Here is a 22,774-nt window from a genome sequence, read left to right on the forward strand (position 1 = left end):
GGGCATAAGTGTAAAACTTCTGAAGTTAAGCATGTGGATGTGTGGTAGTTTGAATCATCAGCTGCTGCTCTGAACATGACTCAAGCTGATGACTTTCTTATTCATGAAGAAATAAGTTAAGCCTTGATGTTTAAATCAGAGGGAGAGAGAAGAAGAATCTCTTTTGTCTTTAATGGACAGAATTATCTTATTATTGTTCTCTGAGGTGAATGTTATTGTGAGTATAAATAAGCTATGTTAATACACCTGAGTATAGTGGATGTTTCAAAATAAGCACTGCCTACAGAGTCTCACACGCCAAGATTAGAGCTTATCGTATTTTTAGCCTCTCACACATCACCCAGTTGGACTTGAATTGCTGTTGAATATCTTCTTATGTTTTGTGCCTTGTATTCAGACAGTATACTTTTAGTTCACATCTGTGTTGTAGTAAGGTGTACAAGTGGCAGGCCTTAGCCAGGGTCATGGGGGAGTTTTACAAGCCTGATAAAATGAAACAAACGGGCTTTATTTGGATTTTCCTACTGGGACACGGGGAAATTATTATTCTGAAAGTGTTGCAAGAAAGACATGATTTCCAGACCTGATGAATTCAGCATATCCCAGCTGAGGCTGCTTCTCATGTCAAATAGAGGTTTTTGCAGACTGAGTGCAAGGGAAGTTGGAGCATTAAAAAAGCCTTACCACGGATTGTTTTGATGTCAGCAACCCCACCATGTGTTAAATTTTAAGTGGTTTCTAATGTCCATTTAGCATACCGATAATGTGTGATTACTGAGAATGTGTTGAGATTATAGTTGCTAATTTTTTGACAAAGCATGGCAAGTACAAATGCACAAGTGTTTGTTAGAGGCAAAGGAATTATAGGCTACATTAATTTAAAATGAAAAAGACAAATATTATTTATTTATTTAACTATCTATTTCTATAATCACACATTCGTAATAATAATAATAATAATAATAATAATAATAATAATAATAATAATAATAAATACATTACAGTATGAGTCCATTGATTCTCTGTCAGTAGTTTTCAGTTAGTACCTAGTTGAAGCATGTCTGTTTTATATGGAGTCACTGTTTCTATAGCTTTTGACATATACGTATATGCACACACAGGCTTACAGAAAACCCCAGCAACAACACAATCACAGCTTTAAAAACACACTCTGTAGAAACCATTCATGTTTCAGCTAAACATTTAGCCACTCTAGTTAATTAAGGACAGTGAATGAGCAGATATCAAAAGACTTGGTGAATTTGGAGTCCGTCATGCCTCCCCTTGGGTGTAGAGGTCAGCCCTCTTGGACAGAGAAGTTAGGATGTCCCAGCTTCTGCCCACCGCCTGCTAACCCCTCACCCCACTGCAGATATTAAAGCCTTGAGAGCAGTGGATATGCAGCCATCCGAGAAGAAAAACAGGGACACTATGAAGCGCCAGTTGGAAAAAGACAAGAGGGATGAGAAGTGGAGAGAGAGAGAGAGAGAGAGAGAGAGAGAGAGAGAGCACGGTTGGATATTGTATTGTTTTGAACTATTGAAGCATATTTCAGAAGGTAAATAGAATTAATCACTCCTATGACTGAGTATAAGATGTCCTATGTCTGAAGGGTTCTCTCTGAGTTGCAACCTCCTCAGAACACTTGAAGAGTATTATGTGTTTATCCAGACCTGAAGATCCTGGACTGGGATGGAGAGAAGACGGGCTTCTCCGTCATAATGCCACTAATGAAGTGGCCTTCAGCTGCTTGTTTGCAATCTGTCTAATGGTTGAGTGGGGGCTGTAGAGCTCACCAACATTTCCCAATGAACCACAAAGGGAGATCACACACCCCACACTGACCAGGCATCAGCTCAGTGAACCTGTCAGCCAACAGTCCATTTCCTTTGATGCTATTTCATTGTACTGAAAACGATAATTTTTCAATAGCATGTTTATTCTATGTTTTACATTTGTGCAGTCCTCAATATGGTGATGGTTAAAATAGGTATCTCAAATGTTATTATGTTGACATACACAATTGAGTGTGTAAAAAAAGGTTGTAAATGAGAGTGTATGCAGTGGCACCCAGCTACACACAGTTGGCTAAAGATGCAGCATCCTAGTGCTTTCATCTCTAACTTATGACCATAACATCTTCTTTATCCAAGCATTTTTATTCCAAAAAGCGATGCTTGCACTTCCCTTACCACCTGTTCTTAATATTCAGGATGCTACATTTACACATTAGCACTGATTCTATTACCAGATCAGTCAACTGACTTGTAGTACTCTATTATAAATCCTACTATCACAGTGATGGCCAGACGAAAAAAGCAAAGCAAACAGTCCATTTTTTTCTCCTCCTTCAGTTCTTTTCTACTCATTGTTAGCAGTGTGTGTAACATGGCACTGAGGAGGTGGGGGAGTGAGGGTGCAGCAAGAAGGGGGTTAAGAACCCGATTGCTTTAATCTCAGTGTTGTGTGGCTCAGGCCTTTCATGGGGTTGTGGGACTATGAGATTCAGGACTTGAGCCCTGGCTCTTTGCACCCACTCATTGTTCTCCACTGAAAATCAATTCCCTTTAAGTCCCTTTCTTAATCCCATTTTTCACCAGCCACAATGGTCACTTGTATGTGTGACCCTGCTGGACTACGGGCTGGGATGATGTGGCTGTCTGCTCGGATTCAAACCCTCTCAGGTAACGCCAGTTCGCCCCACTTTGTAGTGCCAAGTGCAGGACTCAACAGGAAGACATTTGTGATCATAATTTCCTGTTGAGCTTCAGCTGGCTCCTCCCACTGGTCACCCCATGCCCCCCAGAATAGTTTTAATTAGGCCCGACAGCCACAGAGAGGGGGATCAGCCTGCAACAATGACTGTCCTTTTTGAACAGGAGATGCTAGAGAGAGCTTTTACTCTATAGACAAACAGAGAAAAGAATTATTATGGACTTTATAACCGACATCTACAGAGGAAAAAAATACATAGATAAAAGGCAGAGCTGATAATGTGTGAGCAGAGTGGCTCCATAAATGAAAAATGAATCAGCAGATATCAGGATTTTCTCAAGTTTGAAAATATAGATGTGTCAGTTTTAAATTAGCCTCTCTGTATACACTCTCAGAATGTCCAGGGATCAAACACATTGCTTGAAAAATATAACAACACAAGCCAGTCTTTGGAATGGTTTGGTGAGCTTGTTCATGTTTCAGGTAGAATTTTAAATGTGTCTGTTTGTCTTTTGTAGGAAGAGAGTCTTCTGGACCTGTCAGAATTGCACTTTTGAAACCACCTGATGCCCACTGCTCGAATTCATACATCAAAACCGGCAAAGTTTAGCAATTTCTGGGGTCTGCAGTCATCTCTGATTCAGCATTGTTCCAGCTAGGAAAGACTAGAAGAAGTAAAGAACATCACTGAACAATTCCCTTTAAGTTTTTAAAAAAAAAACATTAAATACCTTAAAAAGAACCCCCAACCATGTTCAGGAAGAATAAGTTTATATATTTCATATTTATATATTTCATTTTTTAAATATGTTTTCTATTACATTAGCCTTTGTTTCCACCCTTACCAATGTTCATCTTATTATTTACACTGTAAGGAAGCACAAGCAGAAATCTACTGAATGAAAATGAGCAGTGAAGAAAATACAACTAAAGGAATGTGAATCTAGCATTTTTCATTTTTTTTGAGATGGGAAAGGATGGGAAAAAGAAAAGGCAAACCCAAAAATTGAGAAATAAAGATATACAAATAGAGGCAGTCCATACGCATCCACACACTCTTTTCTTTGAAACACAAATATAAAAGGTAAGGCTAGGCACCATTAAGTACCTTTAAGAAATTGATAACCATATAAGCAATAATTCATACTATACTGTATTATATACTTATTTGCAAGTGACTATAATTTGTGTGAATCACACTCCATGGGAATTTTGTCATGGTGCAAGAATGGTGTATTGTGATTACGGTTGACCAACTGGCTTGTGAAGTCTTCAATGACACACCAGCTAACAAGACAGCCGTCCTTTCAGGCCCCGCCTGTACTAAGTGGAAATAATCCAGAAATACTTTGCACGCCTGGTCTGTCTTGGCCCTTTTCCAAATTGAGCTCTATTCTTTTTAATCTCCTTTAATAAAAAAGGAGGGAAGAAAGAGAGTGATTAACATCTGTGCTTCCCTTTTTTACTTGGCCTCATTTGAGTGGGCAAATGTGAATGTGGGGAGGTGATGACAAGCCCTTCTTTGACGCTGGCACACTCGAGTGTTCTACACAGCTGCCGTGCTGATAGGCGTTTGTAAAAGAAAAGTCAGTGGAGCATTGGGGTGTGTTGGAGGCTCTTCATCTGGAGTTAGAGCGTGACAGGTTGTCTCCAAAGGAAGAGAGTATAGCTTAGAGGTTACCACCAATCCAGAGATCTATAGCAGCAATCGAGGGCATGAGTAGTTGGTCTCAGTAACTCTCAGTAATAAAGTTAACTTTTTGTAACAAAATACCAAACCACTTAACTCGAATCATTTTGCACTGTTGATATAAAAATAGATAGAAAGGGCTTCCTATAGACTTTTTACACATTCACAAGGTGACTAATTGTCATATCACACTGTAGAAAACGTGGTCGAATGACCTGAAACCTGGGCTGATTCTAGCTCTAATATGCTGGATCCAAGACCCAATGACCACAGGGGTTTAGGATGACATCATATTATAACCAAGACAGCAACTCAAGGGACTACCATCAACAAAGATTTTGGAAGTTTTGAATCACTGTTGAAAAATGAACAATTGTTGTCTATGATGACAACAGTGATTATTAATTTTTAGACTATGAATAAACTATGAATAAACTACAGTGCTGGTTTGCTCCAGCACCAGCACTGTGTCAGTGATATACTACACCTTCTTATATAGAGAAAACCTTTACACAAGTAATATTAGAATATTCAGATAATGTATCTGATGCAGCTGATGGATTTGCATTTTTTAAGCAATGTCTGGAGCTACAGGTTTACCACCTTGGTATAATGGTTTACAATTTCACTATGGATACAACTGCAATATCGCTACTCAATAACAACGCCAAAGGACTAATGATTAAATGTGCATATTTCCCTTTTTTTTCTCTAAACTGAATGCATAGTTACATTTCATTAGTTTAATTTAAACATGCAAAATAAAATACACTAGCTTAAAAAATTATCATAAATTGCACATTTGTATAATATTTATTCACATGTTGCCAGGGTGATGAGTTTTAATCGCATGACATGATATGTTGATATAATATCTCACATACTGTATGATAAGCTCATCATTTACCAGTTACAATGAATTTTTGTTCATCACTCAACTGCTATTTTCATGTAGCATACCAACAATTTGGAATTATATACACACAATTTATATTCCTACTTAAAAAAGCTGTGTGTACCATACAGCTAATAAGAGCTGAGGCGTAAGAGCTATTCGGCGTAAGAGCTATGGTAGAGAGTGAAGGATGAACTGTTGTCTATGAGTTCACATGATATGCATATGAATAGAATATAATATTCTAAAAATAATGCCATTTGTCATGCTGTTCTTGGCTTACTAATAGTTTAATTACTAATAGTAAATCTAAAGATACACAAATATGGCCATTCATGCACACTAACAATGAATATGACTGACTATACTATCATCTTAAAATCTCCTGGAAGAAAGTAAATGTTTCATTATATCTTTGACAGGCTTAAATTGACGGATGTTGCTGTTTATCATTTAACAGTTTGAGAACCACGAAGTGTCCCAAAAAGCACTTAGTGTAAGATTCCCATAAGACTGCCACAGGCTCAGTAGTCATTGCTACATCCATCCAGGATTGCTGACCTTTGAACTGCTGTCCTATTGTGATGGTGCTCAAGGGACAACAGCAGTCTCCACTCACTGTGCTGACTAGAGAAACGAGTTTAGAGATATACTACACAGCACATCATGTAACATCCTCTCACAGTGGTGGGCTGTGGGTACCTCCTTAACCCCCCTCTAAGCCCCACTTCCCCCTTGTATGCTGATAGGCACTTGCCTTGTGGCCTAAGGGGAGTAGGGCCAGGAGTCTAATGAACTGTAGCATCATGCACAGAGAGGAGGCCTGCTGCATAAGGGGAAATAGCAGGAAGCAGAACTGCGTGGCTGGAGCTCCTGCAGTCAGGACTACCGGGGGTTTTTCCTCAGGGGTCAGTGTGTAGGAGGCTCAGTCAGCAAAGGTTCTCAGAGACAGGTGGCCCTTTTCTGAGATATCCACAAGTAGACTTTAGCCAACAAGCTTTCCTCTGCTATCAGAGAAAGGTGATGCTGCATCAGCAGACCAAAATGTCAATCTCTGTTTTTCTCACAATCACAGGCAAAAAGTGTTAGGACACATCCAGCAATCAGCAAGGGTATCTGAAGGGTGCTGAATTTTGTTTACTCTTTATTACTTTGAACAAATTCATGAATTGCATGTATATACAGTAAGTGCTTCACATTTTTGTCACTGCTAACATTATCATGACACTGATTTGTGCAAAATTATTGCTTATCAATACTCATGCTCATTCACTATCCCAAAATGTTGGAGAAGCAGTGACTGGTTACTAATAGATAATATTTTTATCTTACTTATCAGTTACTTAATAGCGATATTCATTGTAATTGACATAGCAAAATACACAGCTTTTGGAATTTTTAAGCTAGTTTATTGCAACTCTTACTCTAACTCCTTTTCTCCATACTACAGTCCAGCACAAACAATAAGTATGCATGGGCACATGAATGGTTGCATAGCTATTTTTTTTTCTAGTCTTACCAAGTGTTAGTTAGTGACTCATGCTACCATACATAGTGTACTGTAGATCTTTGATTATTGTGCAATGATGTGTCATAAAAAATAGCTACTCTGGATGACAGATTAACACGTAACTTACAATTAAAAATGTTGGTTCTTATTCATGCCAAAAAACATCTTGTGTCTGTGTTATTTTGAATGCAGTCTACAGTCTGGCTGGGGAAAAATGCTTCACATTAATAGTCCATTGTCTATGTAGAACTACATTTTCAGTTCCATACTTAAGCTTCACACATTATAAATGTCAGGGTAATCTACCTTGCATTGTTGTAATAGAGCAGAGCCAAAACCTCCTACCTAATGAAGTTGTGCTTTCACTGCTAGCAGACAATCAAAAAACAAGAGCACAAAAGCCAGAGGGTGTGTGAGAGGGAGTTGTGGGCAGATGGGTCACATGCTGTCTTTTGAGTGCACAGCCTATCAACCCCATTCACAGAGCACTATAAAACCGACAGCCTGCTTAAATACCTGACATAAGAAAAGAGGCAAAAACAAAGAGGAAAAGAGGAGGGAACAACAGTTAAAATAAATAAGACGGCCCTCTGTGACTGATGTGTATAGATAGTGTCTGATGTCTTAGTGACCATTAATAAATGTGGCTGCGTCCACAAAGGAGCCAGGCAAGAAAAAGAAAAAAGAAAAACAGTGAATGTTGCCTCCAGCCCTGAATTCCACTGCTTATTCTTCGTAGTGCAGGGAGCTCACTTTTTTTTTTCCTTTGCCACTCTTTCTTGGACTCTCTTTGTAGCCTTTGTTTGCCTTTTGAATCCATGAGTAAAGTCAATTATGGATCAACAACCATACTTAGTTAACATATCATACAGTGATTTAAAAGATGGCATTACTCTTAATCCTGCAGATAATGTCAGAGATGAGCTCTGGTTTAAATTATTGTGAAAGGCATTGAGATTCAGTGCTCTTTTTCCTTCCTTCAAATGAGGAGAGTAAGATGTTAGACACATCTGGGCCAGTGCACAAGGCGACATCAAACAGGGCGAGGCACAGAAAGATAAATACTGGTTAGCGATTAAAATCCATATGTATGCAGCCCCAATTTACTGTGCAAGATTAAAAAAAAAACATCAAAAAAAAAACAGCACATTGGTTTGCTGGCTGTATTTAATCTGAGCAGAGGGGAGAGTTAAACACATGCATAAACCTCTGGGCCTGTGCACTAGACTAATGCACTGGCAAAAACAGTTAATTATATTGTAAATTGCAGGGAGAGGAGTATCAAAATGTTTGAACTGTAAAGTAACTCTGCAAATTAGCAAGGGCAGTTAGACGCATAAAATCTGAAAATAAAAATTCCGAGTGGCAATGAGGAGGCTTGTCTTTGGGACACAGAAACCCAGTATGAAAATGTTAATAGTACAAGCTCTCCAGAGCTTGAGCAGAGAAACCAGGAAATGAGCACAGGCTAACTAACTAAAATCTTAATTTCAAATGCCATACACTACTAAACATATACTGTATTTATACCATAATTAAATGTTTTCTGGAAAGAAAACCTACATATTAAAATAATGCATATTCAGTACAGTGATATATACTTAGTATTAATACAAATTAATATATACATTATAATTTCCTATCTTGCTGTGGAGGATTTGTATATCACAGCACACTACTGTTTTTATGACTAAGAGGCAAAATAAAGTTCAAGGGTTAAAAACAAGAATGAAGAGTTTCCTTGTGTGCCATCCCTTTGAGAGCGTGCTATAAATCAGAGTGAAGCTTCCATACGGCCCTGCAGAGAGGCTCATGCTCAGGCGTCACAGTAAACCTTTGCAGAATCCATCTGTGTAATCTCATCTTCATTATACCCCTGCTGCTAAGGGCACCATAAATCATCCAAACAAACTTTAATGTCGGAATTTGTCGTAGAGTCCAATCTGCTCATAGGAGTACATGCTCTGTGTTGTTTAAGATTTCTTTGAGTTTCTCTGTGATACTGGTTTCCAAGGATGCTAGCCGCTGAAACACTCTCACAGTGATCTGTTGGAGAATTTCATATTCGTTCTGACACTGTTGATTTTGAATAAATACAGTTATCCCCTGTCCCATTCAGAGCTCTGTAATTATACTGATTAAGGTCAGAACTAGAGAGAAAATACATTGTCTTGAGTTTTCATATTATATTTCAGATCTTTATAACTTCAGGAAATTAATAGTAATTCTCCATTATGCTTAGTGTGCATTATTTCTACTGAAAGGCAATTTGGTTTCTGTGAAATGGAAATTTATTTTGGATTTCAGTGGATGCTGCAGCTTGCCTAATGAGTGCCAAAACCTAAATTAAGCTAATGACCTGCTAAACGAAAACAACCTAATGACTCACTTGTTTACTTTTGTCATTTCACTTGTGATTGGTGACATCCTGTAGTTTTCTTTTACTACTTTGTTTTCTCCGAATAAAACTCGAAACGAGAACCTTCTCATATTATGTATTTGATTTAAAGAAAAAAAAAGAAAAATTCTCTGCATTTGTATCTTTTTCATGGTTCAACGTGTATATTGTGAGTGTGTGCTGAGATGGCAGACTCTCTCTTTAATTGGATGCTCTCGCTGGGGAGAACTAGATTGGAAGGTTCACAATATTGAAATGGTCTGTATCTCAAAGTGTGTTTAGTGGAAAATGGAGTTAAAAATGAACCTTTGCAGTGGGACCTTGAAAATGCACATAAGTAGATTAGTCACTGGAGGTTCTGTCTGTGATTAGCCTAAAAACCTCCAGCATAGAAAAGCTCTGCATTCAGTTAATAAATAATATTGCTAATGCTTACATTATGTTTTAAGCAGCAGTCAATCTGCCTCATCTCATAAACAAATCATTGTTCTAAAAAAATGAAGCAAATGAACTAGATATTAGTGTAAGATATGCACTTAAGATGGGGAGGATGTCTAAATATCATAAAGTTGTGAATTTCATGTAAAAAAAAAAAAAGAATTTTTTTTCAAAAATATTTTGTAGCGTTGAGACATACTGTAATTTAGTAGTCTGTAGTCTTTAAATAGCACAAGAGATATTGAATGAAACTGATTGAGATCATACACTGTGAACACCCTGTATGTTGCTGTATTTTTAGCATGGAGGTGTATTTATTGGACCGATCTAGAATTTGTTACATTTATATTTAAATTTACAGCATTTGACAGATTCCCTAATCTAGAGGGATTCACAGAAGTGCTTTATAGTTTTCAGTGGAACAATAAGCTTGTACACTTAAGTCAGGGTCTAAGAATACTATCAAGATAAAACCCCTGTTTAAGCTTGTTAAATTTGTTTCAGTTTGAAAAGTTAAAATAACTGGCTGCAATAAAAAAAAAAAATTAAATCATAGTATGGTTTATTTTTTCTTTTCAAATGTTTAAACCCTAAAACCGATGCTGAATTCAGATGGCTCACTGTCCATTATCCTGAAATTAGTTGTGATTCACACGTGGTTGAGTCATGTTGAGTGTGCTGATAGTCTCTGTGCATGAAAACACTACACAGGTGTTGAGAATGCTTTGGACAGATATGAAATGTCAAAATACCATAATAACACAGAGAACCCAGTAGGGGACAAACATGCGTTATTGTGCCCTAATCCATAGGCTCATGAGTGTGAGGAGTGTGTGGCCTTGCTGTTTGTTCACAGTGCACATGGTGTGTATAGAGTAGTGCTGAGTACAGCGTGTCAAACTCAGGCTTACTCTGCTGCCCCTCACTGGCCAACTGTGCTCTCTTCTACCAGACAGGACGAAGGACATGATATTCTCATCATAGATTTCCATTCAACAGGCTCAATTACATTAAGGACAGATGACATGATGGAAGTTCAGGTAAACCATCATGTTGTTATTAACTTTAATAAACTTTAATTAAACCCCAGTGAGAATGGGAGTTTTTCATTAGTGACAAAGTAAAGCAAGTAAAACATTTATGTCTTTTTATATCCATTAATCGAGTTATTATGAATCATGGTATTAAGGCATTTAAGGCATTTATTTCAAATGCTGTTGTTTCTCAAGGCAACTGTTGAGCTCACACGTTAAATACTGGGGCATGTGCTAAGCGCGTCTATGTTCACATAACACATCTTCTGACTTTTAAGTAAGAAAACAACACTTGCAATTGTTATGAGGAGTGTGCGCTGGCTTGGTACGTGTCATGTGTAACTTCCAAGTATGCACATCTTTCACAGTTGTAAAAAAGGAAAGTTTAATGCAGAGACAAAGATATTATTCCAATGCCCTGGCCTTCTCAGGTAGTGATAAGAGCCTGGGTTTACACTTGACAGGTTAGAAAGAAAGTAGAGGTTGTGCTTTGTTCCTTGTTTCCACATTGTATGCAGCACTTTTGGATCTTAGTCTGTTTGAACATGCAATATTTTAAAGCTGTGAACAGCATGGGGCCCCAAAGTGTGCAAGATGAGTGAGCAAGAGGAAGAGGGAGGTGTGTGTGTGTGTGTGTGTGTGTGTGTGTGTGTGTGTGTGTGTGTGTGTGTGTGTGTGTGTGTGTGTGTGAGAGAGAGAGAAAGAGAGAGAGATAGAGAGAAAGAGAAAGAAAGAGAGAGATAGGGGGTAAGAAAGGAGGGAGGGAGGGAGGGACAGAGGGAGAGAGGATGATAGAGTCACAGCAGTGTTTATTCAAAGATGACTTGACATAAACTGGCTCCCTTGTTCCGTGCCTGTTAATGCATGACAGCAGTGTTATGAGGAGCAGGGGAAGACGTGGGAGGAGGTTAAAAAAAACTAGAACAGGAGTCCCTTGACTTTGACACTCAAGGAGAAACTAGAGCCTTCTGTCAAACTGCTGTCTCGCCCTGTCTCATCAAGAGTGCAGCTGAAAACATGACACGCTTTTCCTCAGCTCATTTCAAGTTAAAGGCACAGTGAGCCATTGTACCGTCCATCACATGGTCAGGTTAATTAAATTCATTTTTATAATTCATTGTAATTAATTGCAATTCATTTGGGAGTGCCGTCATCTTCATAATCAGAGATACACTTAAATCGATTGACCCCTTAAACTTAAAATCTGGTTGTACCACCTTTAGCAGCAATAACTGTAAGTAAATGCTTCAGAAAACTGGAGATCAGACTTTTACTTAATTCTAGGACTAGGGCTTACTACTATACTTTGATTCATTGTCTTGCTGCATAATCCAGTTGCGCTTGAGTTTTAATTTATGGACTGAAGACCGGACATTCTCCTTTAGGATTTTCTGGTAGAGAGCAGAATTTATCTTTCCCTTAATTACTGCAAGTTGCCCAGGCCCTGAAGTAGCAAAGCATCCCCACACCATCACACTTCCACCACCATGCTTGTCAATATTATGTTCTTTTTGTGGAATTCTGTGTTTGGTTTACGTCATATGTAACAGAACCACTATCTTACAAACTTTTGAGTCATCAGTCCACAGAACATTCTCCCAAAAGGTTTGAGGATGTGTGTTTTGGCAAAATTCAGATGAGCCTTAATTTTCTTCTGGGGTAGCAATGGTTTTCGTCTTGCCACTTTTCCACGGATGCTATTTTTGCCCATAGTGTTTTACGGGGAAGACCTTTAAGCAACTTCATGATGCTGAAAAAGTTCCATTTAAGTGTTGATTTGATTGAACAGGGTTTACAGTAATCAGGCCTGGTTGCATCTAGTCCAGCTGAACCCCATTCTGAGTGCAGTTTCATAGTTTTGGAGAATTAGTAACTATGGGGCTAAATACATTTTCACAGAGGCCCAGTTGGTATTGAATAACTTTTTTGCTTCAAAAACTGTATTTTGTGTTTACTCGGGTTTCCTTTGTTTTCATCTTAGATTTTGTTTTGATTTCTGGAACAATTTAGTATGAGATATACACAAAAACAGAATCAATCGGCAAATACTTTTTCCACAGCACTGTAGAACTTATACTGACTGCCCATACATGCTGAACATAATTGTCAAGCAGGGAGGACTGGCTTTTTGCAATAATGTTTTCAGGTGAATAACAGGAAATGTGTTGAACATTTTAGTTGCTGTTTACAGACCCTAGGGCAATCACAGAGATGTGGATCAGGATATAAGGACAAAACATTTTGTTGAAATCTATTACCACACCTTTAAGTTAATAAAAGCTCTTCTTTATTGTTTTCTCAAAAGAATAGCAGATAATTTGAAAATAGGACGTGTTACCTTTTACTTTCCTATTCAATATTACAAAATACTGGAGGCTACTTTACATATTCAAGAGTTTGATTTGACTATTGATTATTTGATAGTATAATATACATGTTTTCAAGGTGCTGAATATGAATAGTTGATTTTTATAACATAATTATTGGAAACATTGACTATGCAGACTAAATTTCAGAAATGTCATTTAAGGTAATGAAATTATTTGAAAGCACACATGGTGACTCAGCACTAGAGGGTGCTGAGTTAACACTGCAAAGGACATGGTAAATCATTTGGGGATTGCTTTTCCTTGTGTAGTGTTTTAAGCATCTCTGAAATTATACCTTTATGTGATTAAATTGCTTAAACGGATTTTTGTAGGTCATGATGTATAGCTGTGCTTGTAGGGTCATGGCTTGATGTGATATATTAGTCTGATATTACACTTTGTAGAAGTAATATTTTTAAGTTCATAAATGGCTAAATTAAGATGTTTCTGTTTTACTTTGTACTCTATGCACAGCCTTGAACATGTGTTATTCACAGATGGATATGGTTTCAGTGCAGCATTTAAACATTGTCTGCAGATTAACATCACTTTTGTTTGGCTATATAACAATACTCTATGTTTATTTAGGAATGAGTGCTCTGCTCTTGTCTCTTTGCAAACATGTCCTATTGAGGGTTACTGTAATCGAGAAGTAGAGATATATATGTAGATTGATTGTAATGCAGAGGGTGTGACCACACAGCTGAATGCAGATTCATGTAATTGGATCAGATTGTTGACAAGCGAAAATGATCATAAGGACATGTCCAAGACAAGTCTAATCTTGGTATATTAGAGCAATGTTTTTTTTGTATTTTTCCTTTGTGTTGACTGGATCACAAGAGACATAGGGATAATTAGCAATCGACCATGCTTTAACAGTGGAAATATCTCATTTGGCTTGGGCTTATAAGGTAGATAAGCATTTCACTCATCTCTTTCCCCAGCTTGCTGAAATTTTGTCACAATAAATAATAAGAGACAAATATATATTTTTCACTTTAACACGTAACTAGCTTTTATTATTTGACTTACTTTGTACTGGCACACTACATTTATGTTAGTTTTATCCATCCATCCATTTTCTATACCGCTTATCCTACAGGGTCACAGGGAACCTGGAGCCTATCCCAGGGAGCATGGGGCACAAGGTGGGGTACACCCTGGACAGGGTGCCAATCCATCGCAGGGCACAATCACATACATATTCACTATGGACCTGCCAATCAGCCTACCCTACATTTCTTTGGACTGGGGAGGAAACCGGAGTTCCTGGAGGAAACCCCCTCAACATGGTGCAAACTCCACACACACAGGGCAGCGGCAGGGATCAAACCCCCAACCCTGGAGGTTTGACGCGAATGTGCAAGTCACTAAGCCACTTGCCTACTTTTTGACTAACTTTTGTTTCTTTCGGCCTATTTTTTATTTCACACTCACACAGTAAAACACTTTGAGCTGCATTTTAAATGAATAGTGCTCTGCAAATAAAGTTGTTTATTATTATTATTATTTATTATTATTATTATTATTATTATTATTATTATTATTATTATTATTATTATTATTATTATCAGTAGTAGTAGTAGTAGTAGTAGTAGTGGTGGTGGTGGTGGTAGAAGGAAACCACGTATGAAAGTGTATTCAAGAACTATAACATAAACACTTGTATTATTCAGCAGTATATTACTGAGACTTAAGAATCAGACAGACGTTTGACATACGCCCCTCAAACATGCAGGTTTTCCTACAGGCCAGGCTATTTAAAAGGCTTTTTGAGGAGGCAGACGGTAAATCAGCTACTTGATGCCAGTAAAAATCTCTAAAAGCATTTGAGAATCTCTCCACTCTCATGCTAGCCAAAGCAACTGGAGCAGTTTACTACTGTGTGGAAACACATATATACATGAAAACTCAATCGTTCAAGCACAAAATAAAGAAAGCTTGCAGTGTTATTAGCAGGTATATATATACGAGTTTATAAAAGGACCCATTGTATCCTTTTCTCTCAACTCTAATCCAAAAGAAAAAAGAAACAAAAATTGCTTATTGTAATGAATAAATTCCCATAAAGGTGTATGCAATCTACAATTTATATAAAAATAACAAATCTTCCAGAGAGTATGTAACACTTACATTTAACAAAAGGTGGCAGTATTGCTCACAGTATCCGCTCCAACCCAAACAGAATCTTGCCTCCTGTTAGGAGATCCAAAATCTATAACATGTTAGATTATCCATGATTGCATCCATCTAGCAGCCTATATTTATACTTTCAGCACCATCAAGGCAGATTGACATCTTGTGACTAAAGTAGTTTCGATTTTTTTTGTTCTATTGATATCTTTTCAGTGTTATACTGCAGTATGATTGTCAATGTCAAACATATTTAAGGGAAGAAAAGAACACTGTAAAAAAGGAGCCAGAGTTATATCTCAGTTGGCTATAGTCCTGGGAAAAGAATATGTCTTAAGATTCCACCACTACATCTGAGCAAAGAAGGCTTGCAATTGTTTGATATCCATGAGAGCAGAGCATTTTTGTGAATTTTTTTTAACAAAAGATCAAAAGGTTATCCATTAATCCATTTTCTGTGCCTCCTATCCTTAGAGTGTTGCGGGGAACCTGGAGCCTATCCCAGAGAGCATGGGGCACAATGCAAGGGACACCTTGGACGAGGTGCCAATCCATCGCAGGGCACAATCACACACACCAGAGACTTTTGGATTCCAGTCATCCTACAATGCATGTTTTTGGACGGGGGAGGAAACCAGAGTACCCGGAGGAAACCCCCGCAGCATGGGGAGAACATGCAAACTCCACACACGCAGGGCCACAGCGGGAATCGTACCCTCAACCCTCAAGGTGTGAGGCGAACACACTCTCACTCTCACTCTCTCTCTCTCACACTCATATCTGACAATTATACAATCTTTGTACTGGACTGATTTTGCTGGACGCCCACTCCCGGGAAGATTGACAACCGCCTTGAAGTCTTCCCATTTATAAACAATCCTTCTCACTGTAACATTGTGAATTTTAAATTGTTTGACGATGGCCTTATAACCCTTCCCAAATTGATGAGCAGCAACACTTGCTTCTCTGGGGTCATGACTGATGTAATTTCTTTGTGGCATGATGTAGACACACACCCGAGTGCTCCAGAACAACCAAACTGCCACAAGTTCTGCTGTTATAGAAGAAGTTCTTCTTGATGATCAACTATACTTGTGCATTTCATTAGTAACATCTGGCTGCTAATTTTTCTCTTAATGATTTGGAAGTAGGAAGTGTGTTCCCCAACATCTATTTGAATGTTGTTTTACTTTTTTTGGGGGGAAAATTATTGTATTTTTTGTTATCTGAGGTTATTTGTTTGTTTATAGAAGTTGGTTAGGACCACACAATTATTAATTGGGCCATGATATATAAAAACATGGAATTGAAGGAGGGTGTACTTTCTTTTTCCCATGACTGTATATACAATATAAATATACAGGTGCATCTGAAAAAAAAATTAATATCGTGGAAAAGTTCACTTTTTCCGTAATTTAATTAAAAAAGTATAACTTTAATATATTCTAGATTCATTACACACAATGTGAAATATTTCAAGCCTTTTTTTTTTTTTTTCAAAAATCCAGTATCTCAAAATATTAGAATAAAGAATTTATAATACAGAAATTTCAACCTTCTGAAAAGTATGTTAATATATGCATTCAATACTTCGTTGGGGCTCCTTTTGCATGAATTACTGCATCAATGTGGTGTGGCATGGAGGCAATCAGCCTGTGGCACTGCTGAGGTGATATGGAAGCCCATTGTTGGGTCTAGTGTCTCTCATAGATTCTCTATGGGGTTCAGGTCAGGCGAGTCGGCTGGTCAATCAAGCACAGTAATACCATGGACAACAGACCAGTTACTAGTAGTTTTGGCACTTTGGGCAGATCCCAAATCCTGCTGGAAAAGGAAATCAACATCTCCATAAAGCTTGTCAGCAGATGGAAGCATGAAGTGCTCCAAAATCTCCTGGTAGATGCTGCATTGACTCTCAACTTGAGAAAACACAGTGGACCAACACCAGCAGATGACATGTCACCCCAAATCATCACTGACTGTGGAAACTTCACACTGTACTTCAAGCAACTTGAATTCTGTGCCTCTCCACTCTTCCTCCACATTCTGGGACCTTGATTTCCGAATGAAATGCAAAATTTACTTTCATCTTCCCCATGATTGTGTTTGTGTGTACTGAACCAGACTGAGAGATTAAAGCCTCAGGCAACTTTCGCAGGTGTTTTGAGTTAATTAGCTGATTAGAGCTCTTCTCTGGTCAACATTTCTGTATTACAAATTCTTTATATGAATATTTTGAGATACTGGATTTTTGATTTCCATGAACTGTAAGCCGTTATCATCAAAATAAAATGTAAAAAAATCTGAAATGTTTCACTTTATGTGTGATGAATCTAGAATATATGAAATTTCCACTTTTCAAAGTTCCATAAGTTTTTACATACCTGTTTTATATTATATTGAACAAATGAATGAGCAGATTGAAATCAGAATTGAGTGTTTGTGCACAATATTATGCACAGACACACATACACACAAAGAATTAGTAACTGAAAGAATTAAACTAAGAAAGGAAGACACTTGTAAAATGCATTCAGCACACAAAGTGTATATTAATAAAACTTGCTTGTATCTTTCTCATTTGTAAGTCGCTTTGGATAAAAGCGTCTGCTAAATGAATAAATGTAAATGTAAATGTAAAACTGTTTTGTTTACCATCACTCCGCTCAATGCAGCATATCACAAAAACTTTGGTACTCTAAAGTAATTGTTTCCATTGGCAGATAATGTTAACATCAATCCAGCACTTAGTGATATGGGACCTGTTTTAAGCTTCCATTCCAGCAAGCCAGTGTGCAGCCACAGGAACCACCAGTTATCATGTAGCAGCTTAGATAACTCAGCTTGTATTGCAACTTACGGTATCTATTAGATATTTTAGCAGAAGGAACACAAGCATTTTTAAAGCTGCTTCAGCTCTGCATCTTATCTCTTGTAGACAGTGTTGACCCTATGTATGTAATGGATCTGCCTGTCAGGCGTGACTCCACAGGGAATGTTCCAAGTGATAGCCTGTGGTGGGTGTAAACGTCTCTTTTTCCCTTCTCTCAAGAAGTAGCCTGACTCAGGATGTGATTTTAATGTACCCAGTGGAGCCAGAAAAGGAAGTATGTGTGGGGGTGTTTTCATATCTTGGTGGGGACCAAATTTCTGACATTTGGCTTGTCCCAAAATGAAGATGGCTTATTAATTAATTTAACAAAGGTTAAGGTTATAGTTAGATTTAGGTGTAGCTGCATTAATAATTCTGTGTGTGTGTGTGTGTGTGTGTGTGTGTGTGTGTGTGTGTGTGTGTGTGTGTGTGTGTGTGTGTGTCTGTGTGTGTCTGTGTGTGTGTGTGTATACTTTCTCATATTAGTGAGCAGTATGGGCAAAAATTTAGATTATGGACCTGGTATTTTGGTATTGGCAGGTATCATTGTTGTTTAGTTACCTATTGAACAATGTAAAAAAAAAACCCAAACTGAACTTAGATATTGTACCATAATGTAAACAAACGTGTATCACTTTTTAATCAGAAAAGACCTGAAACAACAAGGAACAACACAGCTCCACTGCTGAGTTGCCTTATTTCTAAATGACAAGAAGAATATTTGTAATATTTTGTGGATATAGACACCAATATGTTGAAATAACTGGTGCTGACTGGTGTTAAAAGTGTTCATTAAAGCTAATTATTTTACCGACTGTAACCTTTAGTGCATCCGTAGATAATGAACTACAGATCATTAGCTTTACCGATCAGTACGAATACATTTTGACAATATATAAATTTCGTTAGATCAAACAGATTACTGAGTGAACAAGAGTGTAAAGCCAACGAAGTGGAGTCAGTACGACGTCTGTGGAACGTTGCCACACAACCAGTGTGGAAAACGCTTTAGTCTTTTGCTGTCCCATTGCATCCTGGGGGATTATGTGTAATATGTTGCGTTCCCACATAAAAGTTTTCTATACTGGTGTAATGGTATGCACAAAATCCATACTTTATGAATCACCTGTCATACAGACCACTGCTACTTTATCAATCAGTATCTTTATCAAACTTTATCAAACAAGATTTCACAGAGTTTTTTTTTAATGATTGTCACAGCCAAAAACGCTTGATTTTGCTTTTTTGTTTTGTTTTGTTTCACAGCGATGTTTGTTGGTAAACACAACCTTTTAGCTGTACTCATGTATAACGCACATGAATCAAAGGGGACTTTGGCTGAATGCACATTGTGATGACGTCTCATGGGTATGTTGTGATGATGTCACATGATGCATCTTGGCCCAAATCTGTGGTAATTTAGAAAAAATGCAAGGTCCTGTGAATATTGCGGTGTTTCCTTGATCTTGTGTTACTTTCTGCCATTGTAAAAATGCTAAATCCTGGAGGAACTGATCAATACATGGGTTTAATGACAGTAAGTTGGGCTGTATATCAGTACATCAACATTTCTAAGCTTTGTTGATCTTAATCACTTTACCAGAATTCATTCTTAGTTCTTATAGAAACATCTAATGCCATACCATTGCCCTAAGTGTGATGGAAAAACATGATGAAATGGTCATCTTTATCCATCACCTCCATTCCCCTTTCTTCCTCCTCCTTTCACAACAGAGGAAAATAAAACAGTCAGGTGACCTGGCACATCTGCTTATTTTTTTTGGCAAACCATTGAAGATGAAACATGCATTCTGAATCCTCTTTCCTATCCCTGGAGACACATTTTCCAGAGGCTTGAGCAGCAGCACAAAGCCAGCCCACATATTTACATAAATCCATCAGCATTGCCCCTCCAGCAATGTCTCTTGGGCTCTTGACATATTCAACAAAGCTTCCTGACAAGCAGAGGCTATTTAAAATAAATAAATAAATAAATAAATAAATAAATAAATAAATAATAGTAAAAATAAAAGTTTGGGTTTTGTGTACTTTCCTATGGCTCTCACTAGGATGATTACAGAGACAAGCCACAGTGTGCTTTTCAGACATGAGTTTGAAAATAAATAATGACTTTTTATTGTGTTTAACCAGATGTCCCTGTTCTAATACTACTTTATTTTTTATGTATTCATTTTGTATGTATCCAAAGAAGTCCACATTCATATGTTTGAGATCAATTCAATTCAATTCAATTTCAATTCAATTTTATTTGTATAGCGCTTTTTACAATAGACATTGTCTCAAAGCAGCTTTACAGAAATATCAACATGGTATACAGATATTAAAGGTGCGAATTTATCCCAACTGAGCAAGCCACTGAGTGGCGACGGTGGCAAGGAAAAACTCCCTAAGATGTTTTAAGAGGAAGAAACCTTGAGAGGAACCCGACTCAGAAGGGAACCCATCCTCATCTGGGTAACAACAGATATTGTGAAAAAGTTCATTATGGATTTATATGAAGTCTGTATGGCGTTAAGAGCAGCCGTAGTCCCAGCAGTCTGGAATTAAAGAAGATTTGAGCTCCATCCAGAGGCAGAAAGGATCTGGATCTCTAGTATCTCCATAAATTCGTGTGGGGATCGGCGAAAGGAGAGAGGGAGAAAAAAGATAATTATGACTGCGAAGTAGTAGAACAGAATCTAGTCAGGGTAGGCTTGAGTAAACAAATATGTTTTAAGCTTAGACTTAAACACTGAGACTGTGTCTGAGTCCCGAACACTAATAGGAAGACTGTTCCATAACTGTGGGGCTCTATAAGAGAAAGCTCTTCCCCCTGCTGTAGCCTTCACTATTCGAGGTACCGTCAGATAGCCTGCATCTTTTGATCTAAGTAGGCGTGGTGGATCATATAAAACCAAAAGGTCGCTTAGATATTGTGGCGCGAGACCATTTAGTGCTTTATAGGTTAATAAAAGTATTTTATAATTAATGCGAGATTTTACTGGGAGCCAATGCAGTATTGATAATATCGGTGTGATATGGTCGTATCTTCTAGTTCTAGTTAGGACTCTAGCAGCTGCATTCTGGACTAATTGGAGCTTATTTATATTCCTACTGGAACATCCAGACAGTAAGGCATTACAGTAATCTAATCTAGAGGTGACGAATGCATGAACTAGTATTTCCGCATCATGTAGTGACAATATGTTTCTTATTTTAGACATATTTCTGAGATGAAAGAAGGCTATCCTAGTAATATTATCTACATGAGCATCAAATGATAGGCTGGAGTCAATAATCACTCCAAGGTCTTTAACTGCTGCACATGATGAAACAGAAAGACCATCCAGAGTAACCATGTGATCAGAAAGAATACTTCTAGCTACACGTGGGCCTAATAAAAGTATTTCTGTTTTATCAGAATTAAGTAGAAGGAAGTTAATTAACATCCAATGTCTAATGTCCTTTACACAATCCTCAACTTTACTAAGCTTCTGTCTGTCCTCTGGCTTCGCTGAAACATACAACTGTGTATCATCAGCATAACAGTGGAAGCTAATTCCATGTTTACGAATAATTTGACCTAGGGGTAGCATATATAAAGTAAAGAGCAGTGGGCCTAAAACAGAACCCTGTGGAACTCCAAAAGTAACCTCAGTACGCATGGAGAATTCACCATTTACATCTACAAACTGATAACGATCGGTCAGATAAGACCTGAGCCAGGAGAGGACTGTTCCCTTAATACCAACAACATTTTCTAATCTATCAAGTAGAATAGTGTGATCTATAGTATCAAAAGCTGCACTAAGGTCGAGTAACACAAGCAGCGAGACACAACCCTGATCGTAGGTCAGTAGAAGGTCATTTACTACTTTAACTAACGCTGTCTCTGTGCTATGATGAGGTCTAAATCCTGACTGATACATTTCATGAATGTTATTCCTATCTAAGTACGAGCATAACTGCTTTGCTACAACCTTTTCTAAAATCTTAGAGATGAAGGGGAGATTTGATATTGGTCTATAGTTGGACAATTGAGACGGGACTCATGCTTATGTATGTAGAATTAAAATGATATTTTACCTACATGCAGTAGTTAATAATTACAAACAGGCCTAAAATGGAGCCATTTGTCTGCCTTTGTATGTGGCTGCATCTCAACTGTCATTCTATTCAGAATACTGTGAACAGCCTCATTGGTGTTTGAATTTTAAAAGACTTTTACTGCCCTAGTTTGTACACAGAGAAGTTATATGATCAAGATGTATCCCAGAACAGTGTATTTCTCTGTGAGAGGAACCCACACTTGCAATAACTTCTTGTAACTCCAGTCTGTGAGTCAGTGCCAAAGAAAAGGTCTTTGGGCGTCCTTGGCAGAGGATTATTTTGATTTTTACCAGTGTCACTTTGAATTTAATCACCAGCACTTTAGATATTGAACTTCAAAACAGTTTTAAACCAAAACACCAATGTTATCTTTTCACTGCTATTATAATACAAGCAGGCACACTTTTAAATTATATATATATTTTTTATTTAAGGAAAACCAAGTTAATTAACATTGTCAAAGAGATTTCCTCTTAACTAACTTCTTTTTAGTTTTCCTCAATTTCTACTGCAGCTCTATCTTGACCAGGTTTGAATTGGTATCTAATTTGTTAATAGTAGTCAGTAAATACACTCACTTTATCATACAGCAGACCACAGTTGGTTC

Source organism: Ictalurus punctatus, chromosome 8 (assembly GCF_001660625.3).
Source record: "Ictalurus punctatus breed USDA103 chromosome 8, Coco_2.0, whole genome shotgun sequence".
In the NCBI taxonomy this organism is placed as follows: domain Eukaryota; kingdom Metazoa; phylum Chordata; class Actinopteri; order Siluriformes; family Ictaluridae; genus Ictalurus; species Ictalurus punctatus.